The sequence below is a fragment of the Leptonychotes weddellii genome, chromosome 13 (assembly GCF_054177405.1).
Source record: "Leptonychotes weddellii isolate Sample4059 chromosome 13, ASM5417740v2, whole genome shotgun sequence".
In the NCBI taxonomy this organism is placed as follows: Eukaryota; Metazoa; Chordata; class Mammalia; order Carnivora; family Phocidae; genus Leptonychotes; species Leptonychotes weddellii.
The window spans coordinates 79,289,636-79,308,981 of NC_138381.1; positions in this window are offsets into that span (position 1 = coordinate 79,289,636).

The window sequence follows — 19,346 nt, forward strand, 5'->3', positions numbered from 1 at the left end:
GTGTGCCCAGCCCTGGCCCAGAGATGCCCGGGGGCCGCAGTTTTCAGGGCTTGCTTCTGCAGGACAGGTGTCCCCATGCGTGTAAGCATGGGAGAAAGACACGGGAAGGGAGAAGAATTTGGAGGACCATGGGCCGGGTGTCAGAGGCTGTTTTCCCTGCTCTAGCATCTTCTGCATGCAACTCCAAAGAGCCAAAGGACTTGCAAGTCAAGCCTGGCCATCTGGGTTGTCATGAGGGCAGAGTGTCAGGGCGAGGGAGGAAGACGTTTCGTTGCATAGTTAGCCTGATTAGTAACTTTTACGCCTTTGCACACAACACGTGGGCTTCCATTACTATTCCTTTGTTGGGACACCACACATGTGGCGGATGAGGCCACAGCAACCAACCGACATGGGCCTTTGGGCGGCCACGTTTCATCTCTCTGATCCTGATGGTGAGCGGGGCCAGAAGATGGTTTGTGGACCCTCTCAAGCTGCCTTTTCCAGCCACTTTAATAGAAAAGTGAGCCAAACACACCCAGTTCTGGGAGTTACGGATGCTGCTTGCTGAAGGCGTGCTTGAAAAAAAAACTCTGAGTCGGGCCCCGCAGATTCAGGAGCACAGCACAAAAGCAGGATGTCGGTCAGGGTGGTGGGTCTAATTCTCAAGAGCTAGTCTCCAACTCGTGGTTGTCGGCAGTTAGCGGTAGCAAAGTGGGGTTACCATGGAAACCCCTTTCAGGCTCGGTGGCCCGTACTCAGGTTCTTGTCATCCACGATGTCCAGATTCTTATTTTATAAAAATTTTAATGTATTCTAATGATTCTGAAACGGCTCCCTCCATAATTGATGTCCACATAAAGAGCACATTCCGCCCCCCCCCCCCCCGCTCTTCTAGTTCAAAGTGAAATTGTACCTTGCTTAGGAACAAGTTCATTGCCATGTTCATAGACACGGCCCCGAAACGGAGGGTCAAAACTCCTCTCTTTGCTCTTCTTCTGGGAATAAGAAGAGGAGCTGGGTATTGTCCAGCAGGTGCCTGGAACATGGCCAGTTTCTGTGGGCTTTGTTAGGGGTTTTCTTCTGTGGAAAGGAGGAGAGATGACCAACTGAGCATTTTCGTTGCCGCAGGACATTTATTGTACAGATGCCAAGAATAATGATAGAATCTGTTCAGGCTTCGAGATAATATACTGATTATTCAGTTTTGTAAGAATCCTAGAAATGGAGAGTGCAAACCATGCCCGGTCCCTTGGAAGCGCAAACTCGAGGACAAAGGTTAAACTTGGGGAATTTGCAAAGTTAAAAATTCCCCAAACTTTACAGAGCCCCATCAGTCCATACCCCCGTATGTGGAAAATCAGCTTTTGAAAGAGATGTCTGAGCTTGGAAAGTGAAGCCTAACTTTGGACCGGGAACGGCTGTGTGCGGGGTCGGCTCCAGGAACGCCTTCGTGTTGACGCTGTGATATGGCACCAATGCCCGATTCGTTCACGATGACCCTGAAGGCCACATTGGGATGCTCCTCACAGATGGCTGGAAAAGCAGCTGTCAGGGGAGACAGATAAGAACAACAGAATGTGAAGACGTGAGGGCAAAACAAACCAGAAGGGGAGACAAAGGAGGGGAAAGAAAGAATGAGAAATGTTACATGATTTAAGGAGGAGACAGGACTCTGGGTTCCAAGCAGTAAGAAATCCAACTCAAAATTGTTTAAGGAAAAAAGGGCTGGGGATGGCTGGCTGGCATTAAAAGTCCAGGAAGCTTCAGGCAGAGCTGGATCCAGGTGCTCCTATGAGGTCCTCCTAGGATTGTTGTCACTCTCTTGGATTAACCCCGTGGCCAGGCAGGCAGAAAGATGGCCATCAGGAGCATCAGACTTGCTTTGTAACCTCTCAGTGCCTCCAGTGAAAAGAACTGTTCTTTTTGCTAACCATTCACACAAAATACTCAGAATCGTGTATCTTTAGACCATTGCACGACATGTCTACTTATCAAGCCACCTCTGTGTCTCCGGGCATTACATGCTCTGGTTGCCAGGGTCACATGCCTCCCTCCAGAGCCAATGAAAATGCAGAGACCGAAAGCAGGCTCACTGTCCCCCCACGTTATATGGTTTTGTCACTGGAAGGAGGGAGCATGGAGCAGAGAAGAGATGAAAAGGGCATGGCTTGACAGAACAACTCAGCACTCGGAGAATCAGTGCCTTTCTGAGGTGGGGACAGTGCTCCCCTGCGACCCCGGGGGGCTCATGAATGACCCTGCGGCGTTCCCTTCCTCTGCCCACCCAGCAATGGAGAGGGCAGAAACGATTTCAGACATGTGCGTGTCCCCCGTCCGGTGCCGGCTCGCCGCTCACAGGCTCTAGCAAAGGGCCGTGCAGCCGGAGAAAGGGTCCGGCGGTTGCTGAACACAACGGAGCGTAGGCTTTGTCACTTCTTCCGGCCCCAGTTCCTATTTTTGTGGGTTTGACATCTTGTCTTTAAGAAAACAGCAAATCTCTCTTTCCACTTCCCCCCTCTCGCCCCCAGCCCTAAGCCAGCCCAGGTGCTTGGGAAAGATACGAGATTCTGGATATTATGTAAATATCTGGGGTTTTGACGTGGACAGCTCTAGGGTGTGGCCAGGTCGGTCAAGAGGAAGTTCTGCATGCACTCACATGGGCAACACGGACTTCGCTTGCAGTTAGGTTCAGCCGTCAACAGAGCAAATAATAGCTTCTCCAAACAGAAAGTAAATCGATAGCAGTCGAAGGCTGGATTTTCCTGGTTCAGAGGCAGAAAATGTTAATAAGTTCTCCTCTCTGACTCCCATTTGCGTCTCGCACTCATCGGTTTAGAAGAGTTAGCAGAGGAAATAGCCCATTTTGGAGAAGAGTCCACCTGCCCCAGGGAGACGAGTGTATTCGGGAAGATACTTTCATTTACCGAATCAGCAGGACGTTGAGACACATTTTATACTGTGTTTGTGGGGATCAAAATGGGATACAATTTGGCTAACTTCTCAGGGTATTCCGTTCCAAATTTACACCACATACACATGCACACACACGCATGCATGCACGCACATGTGTACATCCCAGGGCCCCAGATGGCTCAGCTTCTAGAGGGCCACACGATAACAGACAGGAGAAGTGTCGTACTTTAAGAATACCTTTCGTGGAGATCAAGTTTCTTAGTCGTCATTACCAGAAGCTGACTCTTAACTACTGAGCTCAGAAACGTTTCTTTCAAGGCTGTGGGGAGCTCACAGAATCCTTGCAGGGCTGGAGAACCAGCATGGAAGCCAAGTTTCTGGGAACCGCGCCCAGCATCACGCAGCAGAGCCAGCCAGCTGGACAAACTGTCCGCCGAGCCCCGGAGAAGGCCCCCGGTGCAGGTGCAAACATCCGCTCCCCTCGGTGGTTCCACGTCTGCCCCAGGAACTTGCCCTACGTCACCGAGAGGGGCCTCTCCCACCACCAACAGCTCACCCCCACTCCAGCCGCCGGGGCCGACAAACACGGCAGCGGAGAGGCTGACTTTCTTCCCGTTGCTCGCCTTGGGGCTCAAGTCACATCCAGGTGGATCTCCCTGGATCAGGTGGAGCCCAGGCCTGTGCTGGGGGGGGGGCACTGCCCTGGTCCTGGAGCATCTGTGTGTGTCTTGGCTGCAAGGATCATCATCCCAACCCTGGGTGGTCTCAGTAGCTAATCATATCAGCAAGGAGAAGGTCAAGGTGCCCATGGAGGGACCTTGCATGCTCCCTCCCCATGAGTGCTACCTCTGCTCATTCCCTGCTTGCTCCCCTTGGCCCTGTGTTTCCTGGCTGTGGTGCGGCCCACTGTGTGTGTGTGTGGCCGCCAGCCTCGTGAGACCTGGGCAGGGGAATGGGCACTCTGTTTCCTGGGTCATGAGTGGCAAATGCCCGGCTCTGGTCCCTCAGGTCTGGCTGCCTACTTTCGCAATCCTACAACTGTAGCAACGCGAGTAGCTCGCCTCCTCCATCATCTGCTTGAGTCTCAGTTCTCCCCGCCCTTCTGTGAGGCTGCCGTTCCTCCCTGAGAAGCAGTTTCCTTGCAACGAGACAGGCGGTGGGGAGCCTGGGGACTTGGGCTCTGCCTCCTAAAATGGGAAAATGAGGCCCACGTTGGGAGAATTCCCTTGGGATGAGCAGATCAACAACATCCTTGTCCCAGACTCAGGAACTTGCAAATGTATTACGTCCGTGACAAAAGGGAACTTTGCAGATGTGATCCAGGACCCGCAGATGATCCTGTGGGCCAAGGACTGCCAGCATCCTGGGGCGGCTGGAAAAGACAAGAAGAGGACCCTACCCAGGGCCTCCCGAAAGAACACGGCCAGGCTGACCCCTTGATTTTCAGCCCCGGGAGTCTCACTGCAGACCTCAGGCCTGCAGAACTGTAAAACAATGAATGCGTGTTGTTTTAAGCCACTTAGATTTGTGGTGATCTGTTACAGCAGTGATAAGGAATGACTACCTTCCCTAAATGGGACCCAGGCTTTTAGGGTCCCATTGATTTAAATCTGTGGAACGAAGTCCACTGTGACCCAGGTGCTATGTACGGACTCACTCGGGTGCCACTTCTCACCAGTAAGCAGAGGTAGCCCCCAGCGTGGTCGGAGGGAGGAGCCCAGCTCTTGGCCTGCCTGCACTCCGCATCCTCAGCAGGGCCACACGCCCCTGAGGCCCCTTGCCTAGCGACTGTGAGCTTCAAAAGAAGTCACACACCTGGGGTGCCAGCCCATCTCCTAGTCCCCCTCCCCGCCTCCCCAGGGGGGTCGGTCCTGATTGCGACTCTCTTCACCCAAATACCGCGCCCCTGTCCTTCTCCTTTGCCCTGGCTCCTAACAGGCTTTTTTATAGGCCTGAGTTAGGTGCACGCGTTGGGCGAGTCGCAGTGCTGGGATGCCGGATGGTTCTCCAGAGCTCTGAAAATTATCCCTCTCCCCACGTCTGCCCTTCAACAGACGCACACTCTGAGCAGACCGGCTCTGACCTTCACAGATCTACTTAGAGCTGGGAAGAGTCCAGAACGTTCCGCCAGCCAACACCAACCCCGGGGCCCTGATGTAGGTTCAGATGTGATTACATCTTGCAACAAGGGTTTTATCCAGGTGATTTGCAGCTGGATCTCTCTGTCTTCCCCAGCTTGATAAAACAACGCCAATAAAGACTTGTCCAATCACACGGGGGGAGAACAGATGAGGTAACAGCAGAAACCGTTCGCAGGCTTGGCCCCACCACCGCCGATGGTGAGTTTCCAAAATGAAGGACATTTTTTTTCTTTAAACGAAAGACTTTGTCAAGGTTTATGGCGAAGCAGGTCTAAATAACCTTGTAACTCATTCCCACCCGGGGCCCTGGCATTACGGTAAACGCGCAGGTAGGACCAGGAGGAGCCCAGCGCCCGTCGCTCGGTGAGCGCCCTCCTGCGTGGACCGGAGGCGAGGGCAGCTGGGGAACATTCTGCACCTGAGGCAACACTAGTCTTCTTACCAGGGAAGGAGATTTCCCTCATCCTCCACTGCCAATCTGTGGATGTTGCCGGAAGCAAAGGAAGAAAGGTTTTGTGGTTGTTACTCAACCATGGAAAGAGTGTGGCTTTGCAAAGGACTGGAACCGAAATGTCTGCGACTTGAGGACGAAGCAGCTAACACCTTGGTTTGGTGGGACGCGTGGCGGGGGCCGCCGTGTGACCGTGGCCTCCCGAGACATGCCCTGGTGCAGACAAGCTTGTAACTCAGAGCCTGTTCGGGTTCGTTAAATATCCACTCGCCGTGTCTCTGAATCTCCCCGTTAGTCCCCTCATCGTTCAAGAAGCGCCTGCGTGCAAAGCTCAGTCCTATAGGCAGTGGAGGGGGTGCAGTTAATGAGAGAAGCAAACTCCCCAAGGTCGCAGGTCTTACATTTTACTGGAGAAACAGAGATCGTTAATATGGAGGCCAATGAGGAGTACTTTTGATAAAGAGCCATGATGCCATGCTCACAAGGTGGAAGGACGTTGAAAACATTATGCCAACTCAAAGTGGCAAAAGGCCACGAACTGAGTGATTCCATTGATGTGAAACGTCCAGGAGGGGCAGACCGGTGGGTGCCAGAGGGTGGGGAGGGGGAGACGCGGTGAGGGGTTGGGTCACTGCTAGTGGGTGCCCAGTCTCTGTCTTGGGTGACGAGATGTCCTAACATCAGTTGTGCTGATGGACGCACAACTCTGTGTGCGTAGCAAACGCCACTGAGCTCCACACTTTAAAAAAGGGGAGTTGCAGTGCAGGGGCCTTATATCTCAGTAAAGCTCATTACAGGAAAATTATAATGCTGGCGGTATGTCGAAGCTGAGCAATATGCTGCCCCAAGAAGATGCGACTGAGCGACTGCTTGCTATGGATCCTGAGTTTGTGCCTCGGCTGGGGGTTTGGCTGATCCTGGCTGGTGGGTCTGTGGTCAGCTGGGGAGGGGGCTGAGGGCTGCGGACCTGGGACGGCCTCACCCACATGTCTGCTGTCGGCTGGGCAAGGGGGTCGCTGGACCGTGCCCGTCTCCCACCACACGGGGCACGGCTTGAGCGGGAAGCGCCGCCTTGTGTGAGGCTCCTGGAGGCCTTGGACCTGACAGGGCCTCACCTCTGCTCCATCCTCTGGGCCACAGCAAGTTACAAAATTAGCCCTGAATCGAATGCATAGACTCTCTTTTAATGGCCCCACTAAGGTATCGTTCAGATGCCGTCCAATTCGCGCATTGAAGTGTACATTTCCGTGGCTTCTGGTATATCCATGGTTACACTGACGTCACAACAATCCGCCGTGGCACGTCCTCCTGGCTCCCCAGAGAAACACGTCCCCCTCAGCCTCATCCCTTCACCTTGCAACCCCCCATGCACCCGCTAATGTCCTTTCTGTCCCTGGATTTACTCACTCTGGACGCGTCACCCAAGCGGAATCCTGCCGCAGGCTGCCGCGTGTGGGGGCTCCTCTCGCTCAGCACCCTCCGTGTTGGAGCAGGTGTCCGCGCCTCTTCGCTCGTCGTACGTATGTCCCACGCGTGAGGGCTATGGACTCCCCCTTTGTACAGGGGCAGCAAACTCACTTGCAAGGGGCAAAGACACAGGATGGCAGAGAATGGAGGCCACTTTTGCAAGCCATTTCCCCAGCAGCACAGATCCACTCGTGGGGTCTGGAGAGCAGTCGGGCAGCATCTGGTGAAGCGCGTGTCCCCTCTGTGGCGGCGTCTGGTCCCCTCTCAGTGGTCATCCCTGCTTTTCTATGCTGACTGTACAAAGCCATGCGGTGGCTCCGTCTCCGGGGATGAACCACAACTGGTCCAGGCCAAGCACAGAATGTCAGTCCTTTTGCCAAAAATTTGTCGGGGGTGGGGGGGAGCGGGCGTGTGACGCAGCTCTGGGCCCTGACCATTAAGGGGAGTCCACTGGGGGTCTCAGAAATAGAGTTCTTCCCCCGTAAACAGAGAGCCGCACATGACTTCTCTGCCTACTTCCCAAGGGGCTTTTAAGGGTCATTGTGACCGCGCATGATTTTGGCCTCGTGTGCCGTCTGCAGAATTCTCATTGTGTGTCCTGGGTCGAGCATCGTGCCCCCTGAATGCATGTGCCCCTGGACCCTCAGATCATGACCTTGTTTGCAAACAGGATCTCGACAGCTGTCATCTCATGAGGATGAGGTCACACTGGATTGGGGTGGGGGAGTCTCTCATCCAACGACTGATGTTCTGATAAGAGAGAGATTCAGACACAGGAAGATGCCACGTGGCTTGGGAGGGGTGTGATGTGTCTACAGCCTGAGATGGACGCCAACCATTTTGGACATTCGCCCCCAGAACTGCCATTCCGAGGTGGCCCTGTGTTAGGGCAGCCCTGGGAACAAACACCCTATGTCATTCCATTGTTTTAAAAAGTAGTCAGGGCACCTGGGTGGCTCAGATGGTTAAGCGTCTGCCTTTGGCTCAGGTCGTGATCTCAGGGTCCTGGGATCGAGTTCCGCATCGGGCTCCCTGCTCCTTGGGAGCCTGCTTCTCCCTCTGCCTCTGCCTCTCTCTGTCTCTCATGAATAAATAAATAAAATCTTTAAAAAAATAAAAATAAATAAAAAATAAAAAGTAGTCAAACTTCTCATAACAAACCAGGGAGAAGGGAGATGGCCCCCCAGGGCCGGTCCAGGTAGCAGGGGTGTGAGAGACCAAGGCTGCGGAGGACGTCTTTCTGCACCTGCCACCTGCCGTGGGGGCTCCCGCCTCCAGGCTTAGCTCCCTTTCCCGGGACAGCATGTTTCTTCACCCGCAGCGAGTGACCTTCAGCACGACAGACATAGAAAGCTGCCCGCACGCTCCACTGTCCTCACAGAGCCGAGCCTTTTTATCGTAGGAGAGAAAATATACGATTTCTCATTTTAAAGGATTATGGGCCATTGATGTCCGCTTTCCATATGTTAGGAGCATATAAAAATTTTTGAGCGATGAAAAGTGAATAACAGGAGGTCTGCATACGATACAGTAATTTTATTTTTTTATTATAAAGCCATTTGGTTTGAGGTGACAAAAGACATTGTTAATATTTTGGAGGGATGGGTTTTTTTCCCCCTTTTGGTCAAGGACAATGAAGGACTCATCGAGTCTCTGGGAGATCATTTAACTACCTACAATGGAGAGAGGAACTTGGATGATTTTAGATATCCCAGCAAATGATAATTTCCTGAGCTTTTGTCCCCACAGGGGCAACTCAGTTAATCAGTGCACACACATGCACATATAACAATACAAACCTCACAGTCACGGCCCCTACACACACACACACACACACACATGAACTCACATGCACACGAACAAATACACATACACACAGATAAGCACACACAAGAGACAGACATGCAGAACAACTCACATTCATGGCCTCTACACGGAACAAGCATGCATATTTGGACAGAGACATGCACACACATACACATATCAACACACATGTGTCCATGTGGACTCAGAGATGCCCATCCATGTGTAGACACACGCACACACACCCCTCCCTAGCTGACCATATGTTCCCGATGTCGCAGCCAACAGACGCATTTCTTCTGCTGTCAGGTGACCTTTCACTGGAGGTCAGTCCCGGAGGACCTCAGTTAAAATCTGGACGTCCCGAGATCGAGCACTGGGTCCCCACCCATCACGTGGACTGTGTAGACATCCTTTTAAGGAAAGGATCCCAGGAGATGAAAGACCTAGATCCTGACGAATAACATGAATTCTGTTGCCGCCCTGCCTTCCTAGGGGACTGCTGCCAGCCAGGGACCCCGAGCACACGGTTGTCATCTGCGAGGACAGAGGGATCAGGAGGCCGTGGCTCTCGTTGGCCGGTACTCCGGGGGCCCACGGAGAAGGCACCTGTTTGCTTCCCCAAACCACAGAGCTGTGGGTCTGGGAGACGGATCTGTCCAGCTTCGTGGTGTAGTTAGTGGGAGCCCGTGACTGTCCCCCCCATGCATCGTTGCTGCTGCCTACCACGAGAAGGTCCACGAGAGAAACCATCCCCTCCATCTAGTTCCAGATCAATCTCATCCTCCAAGAAAGAAGCCCTGAGCCCATTGCAGTCCCTCCCATTGCACCCTCCCCCAGCCCCCAGCCCCCAGCTGTCTGCTTCCTGTCCCTGTGGATCCGTCCGCTCTGGACAGGTCTTATCCGTGGAAGCAAACAGCGTGGCCATTTGCGGCATCTGGTTTCCTTCCCTCAGCATCATGCTTTCAAGTTCATCCACGCTGCCATACGTCTCAGTATTCCATCCCTTGTTATGGCTGAATACTATTCCCGTACATGGATGTACCACATTTTATTTATCCATTCATCTGCTGATGGACATTTGGGCTGTTGCCTCCTTCTGGCTGTCCTGAATAGAGCTGTCATGAATATCTGTGTACAAGTTTTCGTTTGAACGCCTGTTTCCCATCTCTTGGGTGTATTCCTAGGAGTGGAATTGCTGGGTCATAGGGTAATTCTGTTCAATTGTTCAAGGGTCTGCCAAAGTGTTTTGGCCTTTTTTTAGTTTAAACATTTTTAAAAAATATTTTATTTATTTATTTGAGAGAGAGCACAAGCGGTGGGGAGGGCCAGAGGGGGAGGGAGAAGCAGGCTTCCCTCGGAGCAGGGAGCCCAATGCAGGGCTCGATCCCAGGACCCTGGAATCACGACCTGAGCCGAAGGCAGACGCTTAACCATCTGAGCCACCCAGGTGCTCCAGTTTTTATAATTAAATATAACACAAATGCAGAAAGTTGAAAAAAACAATTAATGTATTATTTATCATCAGACTAGAACATATACAAAGTACTATATTTATCATCAATAAGTTATTACAAGACGAACGCCCTTGTAAGCACCACCTGAACCATCCAACCCAGAAGCCTTCCATGTGGTCCCCGCACCATTATAATTCCATCTTCTCCTTAAGTCTAGCCACTACCTTTTTATACATCATTTTTTTTAGTCATTTAATCTACAGGTTGGTGATCCTTCATTTTCGAACACAAAGTTCATTCCGTTTAGCAGCTGCCTGACAGGACACCGTATGGGAGAGCTAGCCTATGTTTACCCAGCTCTGTCGCTGAGCACTTGGACTGTCTCCGGGGAGGGAAACATTTGACAAACTGTAAGGCCCCCTGAAAAGACCAGATCAGGGCCTGTGCTAGACCCCGACAAGGCCCTGGGTGCACAGGGATGGACGCGGAGCTGAATCTGTTCACCAGGGGGTGCCTGGCTAAGTCCGTGCAGCAAAGCTGTACCTTCCTGAACAACCACCCAGCCTCCGTATCCCACCTGTTCTTACAAGGGGGCAGATGCTCCTTTCTCTGAGAGGTGGACCAAGTTCCCTCCTCCTGGATCTCGATGGGACCCAATGATTGTTCCACCAATAACGAGTAGTGGAAGAGATGTTATGTGAATGCAAACGTGGGTCTTGAAACGAACACAGTTCCTGCCCGGCTCGGTCTGTGGGCGATGCTAACTCAGGAGGAAGACAGCTGCTCCCTGCTGCAGGGAGCTCAGACTGGTCCCACGGGGATGGCCCCACAGGGATGGACCCGCACGGAGAGACCACACGGAGGGAGATACTTCACGGAGAGACCACGTGAGTGGTCGGACGCTCACAGCCAACAGCCGCCATTAGCCCTCAGGCCCCTAAGTGAATGATCCTTCAGGGGACTGTAGCCCCTGGCTTTGAATCTTCCAGCTGAGGCTCTGGACATCACGGAGCAGAGATGATCTGTCCGAATTCCTGACCCACAAAACCCGGGAACATAACCAATGGCTGTTAATGCCACTAAGTTTTGTGGCCCTGAAGGGTGCAGTCATCGTACTCAAGTGGTCAGATCTTCCTTAAAATGAAGTACGCTCTGTGCTATCTACACCCAGAGTTGTTCCTTGGGATTGGAGAAGTGCGGAAGTGGATCCTACGTCACCTGCTTCCCAGGGGTATTCAGCTGAGCAAAACAAACCGGGCACGTAAAGGTCATCTTCCAGCGTGTCCAAACTGGGTCACAGCACACCAAGAAAGTTCAGAGGAGGGCATCACGTCCAGCCCAGGGACCCATATTTGGGGTTCCTGCAGGACTACCCACCTCCAAGCAGCTTCAACAAGAGAAAAACGGATTCCTGCATCTATTCCTACATCAGACGCCCGGAGCTTGGGAAGTTTATAGAATTCTCGACTCAGATGATCAGCAGTGCCCGTGAGGAACCAGGTTCTTTCCACCTTCCCGTTCAGGGTGTGGATGTTGCCTCAGAAAGCTCGCTCCAGGGTTTCAAGATGGCAGCCAGGTTTCCAGGCATTGCCGATGGACACAGCAGGTGAGGGGATGAACTCCTGGTTGTTGTGCATCTTTCTTTTTTTAAATACAGGAGCATTTCCTGATGCCTCCGAGTAGTCCCAGCTGACCTTCTTCTGGCTAGAAGGGTTTAGTATCCTCATTCCCAGACCAGCCCCTGTTGAGCAAGACAGGATTCTCACGACCGGTCTGGGGAAGCGGACGGCCCTGTGGGGAGGGCGAGCATTAACCCAGAAACCGCAGGTTCCTTCGGCACAGGAGGAAGGCAGGTGCGTGGGTTGCGGGGCTCCTGTGGGCGGTCAGGGCTGAGCTGCTATCCGAAGGGGAAGATTAACAAGGGAGAAAACGTCTTGGCAAAGCCATTCAGGGATGGGTTCTGCTGAGTCTCATTTTAAGGTTGAAAACTCCTAAGCCTGCCTCCCAGACTCATGAGCGTGGATCACTCTTCCTGACCAACATTTTCAAGCGTTTGTGTTCACCATTTTGCCCCTTGGATCCGATGTCCAAAGACTTCGCCGCTGTTTAACTTAAGTACCTAAACAGTGACACCTTCTTAACTATTGATGTCCTCAGCAGGGCCGGGGAATGCGTGAATCAGATTGAATTTCCCATCAGCCTTGAGCTTAACCTTAGCAGCAACCAGCCCCTGGGGAGAGCAGTCGATTGAGAGGTTATTAGGGATCGTGTAGTATCGGGGAAATAATTACGGGGCGTGGGGGAGGACCCTGGGCAGCAGTTCTCAGAAGTTGTGGCTTGCCAGGTGGTTCGTCAGCAAGCAAAGGCACGAGGATTCCTTTGAGGCAAGGAAGAAAAGTGTTCTCAATACAGCAATCAAGGGAATTAGATATCGGATGGAGGTGTAATTATTCGAGGAAGGAAATCGTCCTTTCTCACGGAAGGTAAAGAAGAAATCTCACGGCTGTGAATACGGCAGAGCGGGGCAGGCCTGCAGTGAGGAAGGGTGGGGGGTAGAGATACCAGATATCGGTGCAAAGCGACCTACTACGTGCTGAGCTCATGTCACATGGAGTCCAGAGCATAGCCGAGCCCTACTGTCCTTGGAGAAGGATAAACGTGACCCTGACCCTCCTTGCAGTTGTAAGGTTTACCCATCACTTCCGTAAGCCCCTCATATCCGTGCGCACCGTGCGTGCTCGCCTGTTGCCAACGGCCCCCAGACACGCGGCTCCGGCCTCGAGCATTCTGGATTTCCGCGAAGCGAGGGCACATCACTGAGTCCTCCGCCGGGGTAGCAGACCCTCCAATCTCAGCGGCTTGCCAAGGCACAGACTGGTTTCTCACTCACATCGTCCTCCGAGGCAAGACAAGAAGGCCCCCTGTGGCTCCGCACCACATTACGGCAGAAGATGAGTGGGCTCCACTGAACAAGGGCCCCCAGGAGGTCCACACCGAATCCCTGGACCCTGGGCCTCTGTCACTTTACCTGGTGGACGGAACTGAATTAAGCCTCACTGTCAGGGAGATGATCCTGGGCTGTGGGGGCTGGACGCTTCTGAGAGGGAGGCGGACGGCACGGACCGTACAAGAGCGTGGCAGAGAGAAGACGGAGTGGACCACAGAGCCGAGGGATGCCTGCAGCCTGCAGCTTCTGGAAGCTGGAAGAAGCAAGGGACGCATCCCCTTGGGGCCTCCAGGAGGAACCCGCCCCGCGCCGCCCTGACTTGCGCCCCAGGGACCAGCGTGTTCGAGCTGCAGGATGGGGAGCTCTGAATGGCCAGGCGTCTGGCGGGGTAACCGTCAGTCAGTTTCCCTTCAGGGGCCGCCCCGTCCAGAGAGGCCCCAGGCATCCTCGACCTTCCTCCGTGGACCACCCAGAGACCTGGAATCGGTCTCCCCTACAAGGGGAGGGAAGGCAGAGGGTGCTCCCCGCACAGCGAGGTCCCACCAGGAAGACACGCAGGGCTCAGACCCAGGAAGGGGTGCAGGCCGTGCTGACACCCTTCGCCTCAGTTTCTCCATCTGAAGAGGTGTCTCGTCAACGGCTCTACCTCCCAGGGTCCACGCGAGGATTCAGGGAGTTGACACGTGGCAGAGTTTGCACTGGGGTTGGCACACGGTGGGCATTCCACGGGCCGGGCAACGATCGCGTGCATGCATCTTGCTGTCATTCGAGGCCCCGGCCACGTGCCTGCCCCTCGAGTGTGGCAGGGCTCCGACCGCAACCTGCCCACCATCCAGGCGGGGACGGAGCCGCGTGGGCCCTTTCCACACCGCCCGGCACGCACGGCGCGAGCCTGGCTCGAGTGCAGGCCCCAGCTTCCACGTGGCAAGTTCTGCAGAAGGGAGACCCCGACCAGGGGGACACAATCAGACAATTCCCAGGCCAGGCTGAGACTCAGTTAAAGGTTGAGTGATGGCTTCAGTCATCTCTCATTGAAGCTAAACCTGGTTTGCCAGGTCCCCAGCGGACAACCGACACCGGGAATCTGATTTGAATGGAAACATCTCGATTTCAAGGATGTTTGGGGTTTGTCTCTGAATGTGGCAGGGGCTGAACTCTGGATAGAGCGGGATGCTCCCCCGGGGGCTGATCCCCGCGTGGCAAGTGCAGCTGCAGGGGAGGGGCTGGGTCATAGGTGGGGGGAGGGGGGATCCCGGCCCCCCCGCCCCCTGCTGGTCACGTGCCCGCGGGCAGCTATTTAAACTCCCTGACACTCCTTTTCCTCTCCCGTAAAACGAGTCGTCCAGCACGATGGGCTCCACGCGGCTGCTGTAAGAACGCTGTTAGACACCAGACGCGGAATCACATTCACCAGAGCGCACTTCCGTGCACAAGATGATACACGGAGCAACTCCAGCAGGATCCTCCCCAGGGACAGGGACCTGGCTGAGTATCCCAGAAGGAGACGGTAAGCCTATGCTGGGGGAGAGCAGGAGGGGCATCCCCCATACACGTGGCAAGGGGGCGGCCTGGTTTGATGTCAGGCCCAATACCGTGTGCTGCCCGGGCATCTGGGGCAAACCAGAGGGGCCTCGAGAGTCCTCATCGAAAGCTCCTCCCTGGCTCTGCTCCCACAGATCAGGCCCCCAGGCCAAACAAGGTGGGTAGCACGGGGACCAGGAGCAGGTCCTGCTCACCCGGAGCGGCGGGGTTCAGCTGTCTGCCTGTCCACGGCGCTGTTCAGGCAGGCCGATCACACGCACCCCCCGCCCCTTGGGGCCCGGCGCACCCACCCCCGCTTACTCAGAAGCCTGCTTCCCTCAGCCCCTGCTGGTCCTGCTCCCCAACCCAGCCCCCGTGGGCCCAGCTCGGCCCCCGGCGTCCTCCCTCCCCGGCCACGAGTGCACACAACCAATGAACTGCTGTGGGGCTCATCACTCCGACATCAACGGTCAGGAGCTCAGTCACCCCCACGTCCCGGGGCACAAGTCCCTCCCTCGCCGGTGTGCTGAGTGGGAGGTGATTAAGACAGACAGGAAGGAAGCGTAGACCCAGCTGAAACTGGGTTTCAGCCTTCGCTCTTGCAAGCAGAGATGAGCCCCTAGCTTCCCAGCACCTGCGTTCTCCACCCCGAGTGGAGGCCAGGGTGCCCAGCAAATGCTCGGACGATAACCCCCATAGGATGAAGCTCTAGCTGCTACATCGGCAGACACAGTCGTCACACTGTGCTGAGGGGGACACTTAAGCTGGGTTGTAGGGCAAGGACAGAGAGCCTACAATTTTAAATATAGGGTTTTAGGAAGAATCTTCCCGAGGTCACACTTTAGCAAAGCTTTGAAGGGAGGAAGTCATGTAGTATCTGAAGGTAGAGCATTCTACCCAGAAGGAGTTGCAGTGAGTGCAAAGGTCCTGAGGCAGCACCATGCCTGGATGTTACAGGGATGCCAGGAGGCCGGCCTGGCTGGGGTCGAGTAAGTCAGGGGTCCAATGGAGTCAAAGAGGTAGCAGGGGCCCCTGGTGCAGGCCACTCGGAGGATTCTGTCTGTGAGTCACCGGCAGATGGGAAGAGACCGAAAGCTTCTGAGCAGACAACTTCCTTTGTGTGCTATTTCCCTCCTGCCTCCCAGCAGCGTCCACTGGAAACTGGGCATTCCTCGATTCAACAAACAGTAACCAAACCAAAATGTAGGAGTCCCTGAGTGTTGAAGGCAAGGTGACTGCTATAATTCAGGAAGCTTCTGATTCAGAGGCAGGTGGTCCTGGAGCTGGCTCAGGGGCTCGTGAGGGCCGAATGTACACTTTCCTTCTGAAATCCACATCTACCGATGCCACGTTGGTCGCCGGTGGGGGGGTGGGATTTACACCTTGTCATTGGCGAAGGCCATGGGCCAGGCTCACCGCCGCCTCCCAGGAGAGCCGACGGTCTCGTGTGGGTGCTCCGTCCATGGCGGAAGCCGGGTGACAGGGGGAGAGCATAGCAAGTCTCACTGCCGTCCGCACTCTCTCCTTCCATGCTGTATCAGTCACCTACTGTTGAGTAACAAATGACCCCGAATCTCAGTGGCTCCAAACATCACTGTTACCATTACTGTCTTTCGTGTGTGTGTGTGTTGGGGGGTCAGTATTTCAAGGCCCAGGTGAGACCGTGTCGCTAGCTGGGTCTGGATGAGCATCTCGCTCATTCCTAGTCTTCCTTACAACATGGCGATCTCAAAGCAGGTGGCCTTCTAACCTGGTGGCATGGGGCTCTGACAGGACCAACAGAAGCCATCTTCTCTGTTCCTTAGCATCCATTCCACTCTATTCCTTCATCAAGGCGAACACAGCCCAGCCCAGATTCAAGGGGAAGGGGGACAGATCCCCCGTCTCGATGCAAGTGTCAGAGTGTTTGCCACCATCTTCAATCCGTGACATGGACACCCAGACAGGCTGTGCCTTCCACTCCCCTGCCATAGAGCATGCCATGGGGCCATGTTTCATCCCATGCAAGGTGAGCAGAAGGGATGTCCATGCAGAATTCTGAGGGCTGGAGAGGGACCCCGAGAATGCAGAGGAGAGACACAGGAGATGGGGGTGCTGGCTCCCTGGAGGAAAGGATGTTGCAGAGACTCACACCACACAGCCTTGCATGGCACTGTGAGAGGGGCACTGCATTTTAATTGTGCATAGGCACTGGGATTTGGGGATTTACCTGTATTTACTTGTGATGGTTTTATACAGGTCTACCAATGCTTCAGTATTCCTCCCCTCGAAAAGCAGGAACCACTTCCTTCTCTTGCTTACGGGCCAGTCTCAGTGGCTCACTTCTAACAAACAGAATGGAGCCGAAGGGGCGCTTCATGACCTCTGAGGGCCACCTAGAAGAGACCCTTCAGACTGGCTTGGCCGTCGCCCGGGCCACCTGCCCTTGGAATCCAGACGCCGTGCTGGGACGAAGCCCGAGCCACGGAGGCCACAGGGGGTGTCTGTGTACAGCCCCGGCCGAGCTCCTGACACCAGCCCGCACACTCGGAGTGACTCAGCCTTCCCACATCCTGCTCCCAACTCCGGGCAGCCCCAGTGGAGGCTGAGTGGGTCAGAGACACGGGGACAAAATATGTGTTGTTTTTATCGATGCACTAGGCGCGGGGTCACTTGTAATTCGGCAATAGAGAACAAGAACAGCATCTTAATCAATACACCCCTCAACCTGGCTCTCTGCCGCACCCCTCCATTTGGAGGGATTTTCATGCGAACATTGGATGGTTTGGAGTGTAGTTTGGGGCTGTCACAGCGACCACAGAACATCTCGTGGCATTAGGGCTTCTAAGTAAATACCCTACAAGACTCAGGACAGTCCAGCAAAGTGACGAGTTACCTGCTCAAAAGGTTGACGGGAAACAGCAGATCCCCCTCACTGGCTGGTTGGCTGGAGCCAGAACCGGCCACCAAAAGAGCAGGTCCTGGACACGGAAGCCAGGTCACCTGCTTGTCTCCCCACCTGGGGTCACTCCAGACACACGGCCCTCCGTCTGTCTGCTCGTCTCTGCTCTCACCACAGAGAGACCTCCCTTCCTCGCTGAGCCACGGGTGGCCTTTCTACCCTCCGGACAGACCCAACATGGATCCTTCTCTTCCGTCCGCCTGGCGGACCCCTTCCCAGGAAGGGCTGATGAGGGCAGGCTTTGAGCACCGTTCCTGACTGGGGCCTCGGCTCACATGTCCCTCTTCTCCCACGTCCCCCCAGCCTGAGGGGTCCCCACTGCGCTCACCATCGCATCCCCACACTGCATGATGCACTGTGACAGCATCAGCCTGGAGCTGCTGACCTGTCTCCCGTCCATCTGAATCCTCCCCCAACTGGGTTTTAAGCTTCACGACAGCGGGGATTTGGGCCTGGCGCCTCTCCTGCACCTTCCCCAGCGCCCGGCCCGTGAAGAGTGCTCGGCAAACATTTGTTGGATGAATGAGGGATGTGTACCTGTCTCTGAACCCTGATTTCTTCTCCTGTTAACGTGGAACAGTAAATCCCCCCTGCTGGGGCTGTGTAAAAACACAACAGGGGGTTATAATACCCAGAACAGAAAGCTGTTGCAGGATGCAAATGCACCATTGCCCGCACCAAGCAGGGGCTCGGGCATGCTGCTGTCCCCCCACCGGCCTGGGACTTGGCCGCTGAGAGAAGCTAAAGCTGCTGCAGCCTTTCCCCTAATGGGGAAATGCCCCTCCGCCGCAGCTCACTGTGAGCCAGCCTCCTGTTCCTGCGGGGTCCGCCCGCCTTGCTGTTCCGGGCTCGGGAGTCCACCCGACGAAGGAGCCCTGCAGCCAGGCCACACCTCTCCTCTCTGTGCCTTCACCCTCCACGGGGTTTACTCCCTCCTCGCGCGGGTTTTCTTAATCTGAAGTGATTGACAATAATTCTGAAGGTCGTTTCAGCATCTGCTGCTTCCAGAGAGAGTCAATATTTAGACACACCTGAACGAAACAAAAATAACCCAGCAACAAGGCATCCACTGCTCCGGGGAGAGAGCAGGGGCGGGGGCTTCCCTCTGTGGGTCCCGGGGAGGCGAGCTGCCCGCGCTCCGGGGCAGCCCGGGCCCTGCAGGCATGGTCCTGGCCTGACGTTCTGTCCATATAACCTAAGAAAAGGGTGAGGCAAAGATCTGGTCCCAAAGAAAGATAGTGGAAGGATGCCAAGAACAATGGGTATTTGTTTTCCGTGAATTCTGTCTCCATTTTCCAGGAAAAGACGCTGTTTTGTGTGTGGACGAACCGCTCCCGCTCAGCCCAGTGCTTGGGCAGGTGACGGCATCCACACATAAGCCAATAGGCTGTGCTGGGGCCACTCTGCTGGGCTCAAGGGTAAGCATGTGATGTGAATGGACCACATCCCTGAGAATCTCAGAACTCTCGCAGGACCCCCACACACACTGAAAGAAAGATGATCCCACATGGAATTGGGAGGATGTGGAGAGCCCGTAGCCACCCTGTCGACCCTTGGAGGGAGATGCCAGTAGAAAGACAGAGCTGAGGGGGCGGAGCAAGATGGCGGAGGAGTAGGAGACCTGGATTTCGTCTGGTCTCAGGAATTCAGCTGGATAGGGATCAAACCATTCTGAACACCTACAAACTCAACAGGAGATCGAAGAAAAGAAGAGCAACAACTC